Here is a 2500-nt window from a genome sequence, read left to right as displayed (position 1 = left end):
AAGTTAAAGAAGTAAAGCAAAACAAAGTGAACAGAGTATCAGGGGTTTTTAGGGTGAGTAACTGATTCAATATATTCACCAATATAGATATACACAGAAATAGTATTGAAATCGAGGGCAGCCACAAACACAAGAACAAACACGAATATGTTGTACAGACATGATTTTTATCAGATTGGATGAAAAGGTGTACACAGACGTGAAGGTCGGAGATAACTGACCGGTCGTACTCGGGTACTCACCGACCACGACTACGAATGCCTCGCAGGAGGCGAGAGAGAGAGAGAGAGAGAGAGAGAGAGAGAGAGAGAGAGAGAGAGAGAGAGAGAGAGAGAGAGAGAGAGAGAGAGAGAGAGAGAGAGAGAGAGAGAGAGAGAGAGAGAGATGGAAATAATGGCAGAGACAGAGAGAGATGGAAACAATGGCAGAGAGAGAGAGAGGCAGAAAGAGGGAGAGAGAAGGAGAGAGAGAGAGAGAGAGAGAGAGAGAGAGAGAGAGAGAGAGAGAGAGAGAGAGAGAGAGAGAGAGAGAGAGAGAGAGAGAGAGAGAGAGAGAGAGAGAGAGAGCAGAGAGAGAGAGAGAGAGAGAGAGAGAGAGAGAGAGAGAGAGAGAGAGAGAGAGAGAGAGAGAGAGAGAGAGAGAGAGAGAGAGAGAGAAAGAGAGAGAGAGAGAGATGGAGAGAGAGAGAGAGAGAGAGAGAGAGAGAGAGAGAGAGAGAGAGAGAGAGAGAGAGAGAGAGAGAGAGAGAGAGAGAGAGAGAGAGAGAGAGAGAGAGAGAGAGAGAGAGAGGCACACAGAGAGAGAGAGAGAGAGAGAGAGAGAGAGAGAGAGAGAGAGAGAGAGAGAGAGAGAGAGAGAGAGAGAGAGAGAGAGAGAGAGAGAGAGAGAGAGAGAGAGAGAGTGAAAGAGAGAGAGAGAGAGATCGAAACAATGGCAGAGAGAGAGAGAGAGAGAGAGAGAGAGAGAGAGAGAGAGAGAGAGAGATGGAAATAATGGCAGAGACAGAGAGAGATGGAACAATGGCAGAAAGAGAGAGAGACAGAGAAAGAGAGAGAGAGAGAGAGAGAGAGAGAGAGAGAGAGAGAGAGAGAGAGAGAGAGAGAGAGAGAGAGAGAGATGGAAACTACTGACTCCGGACGCTAATATTTTGCGAAATAACAATATCTAAAGGGAATTATGATAAAGAAATGAGAAAATGTCCCTTATCTCTGAAAGTTTAGATCTTTTCTATCCCAGATACTGGACTCCTGTGAACCCATGCTAAACTGATCTAACTGAAAATAAGATGTTCGTTTAATATCTCAAGATTTCATAATAACTTTCAACATGGTCGATCGTAGAATTTTAAAAGGGAAAAGTAGGAGGATGGATGCACAATTTTCAAATATATCTTAATCAAAGATTACTGGCTGTATCAAAATTAGAGTGCCATAAGGGTCATTTTGAGGCTTTGCTGTTCCTAATAATGATAGGGAACATTGATAAAGTATTAGATACTCCAGAGTAACATCGTCTGCAGATGATACAAGGATAAGTACGTCATTATATTTATTAGATGTAAGGGAAAAGCTTAAATTTAATTCTGATAGATTTAGAATTATAAGTCCAACTGGAAATCCGAGCCAGGATCATATTTTATTGAGGGAGTAGATATGAAAGAGAAAATAGCTGTAGAAGATCTAGGTCCTTTTATGAGTAATGCCTAGACCTTCAGTCTCCTACTGAGCAGGCGCTTATCAAAGGGAAACAATAGGCAATAAGGAGGGAGGAGAGAGATTTGCTCATATTACCAAATGAAAAACTATACAGAAGCCAGGTGAGCTTAAAAGGTGAGAAACTTATAGGAATGCTTGAATATGGCAACCCAGAATGCAAGAAGGATGTTTGAATTTTACTTCTAATTTAAAGACCAAAAAATGTTTAAGCTTCCCAAGAGTCGAGATCAGCACTCGGAGAGTTTAGCCATTCTGCCTGGCGCACATTGGTAAAGTACAGAGGACCTCAGAATGTAAGTGAGATATTTTCAAAGAACAGTAGCAAAAAGTGATATCAAAAGAAACACCATGATTAAGAGAATTTGAGGAACAGTAGGAGGAATCAGTGAAAACCGAAATTCAGAAAGGTTACAGGAGTATCAGTGCTGCGGCTGGCACACTTAGAGCAAGAGCAGGAGGTCAGAGATCATGAAGCGATTCATCAGAGGGGGGCCGACGGACGGAGAGAAGGTGGAAACAAACAAAGGGAGATAGAGAGCAGAAAGCGGCTGCGGGGCGGACACTAGAGCAAGAGCAGAGTCAGAGATCACTAGAAGCGATGCAGGAGAGGCCCGCTAACGGGACGTAGAGATGGTTGAATGGAGCCACATACATTAAAAAGAAGGAATTTTAACTTGGGTAAATGTTCCTCGGACTGACATTTGCCAGGTCTATCCATTCTCAAAATATTGGCTTAGCCTGTATGAGCCTTGGATATTATGAACGCCCCATGAAGCCGGGAACTT

Source organism: Penaeus japonicus, unplaced genomic scaffold (genome assembly GCF_977035675.1).
Source record: "Penaeus japonicus unplaced genomic scaffold, GWHDUDI00000001_assembly GWHDUDI00000016, whole genome shotgun sequence".
In the NCBI taxonomy this organism is placed as follows: Eukaryota; Metazoa; Arthropoda; class Malacostraca; order Decapoda; family Penaeidae; genus Penaeus; species Penaeus japonicus.
This window is presented reverse-complemented; position numbering follows the sequence as displayed.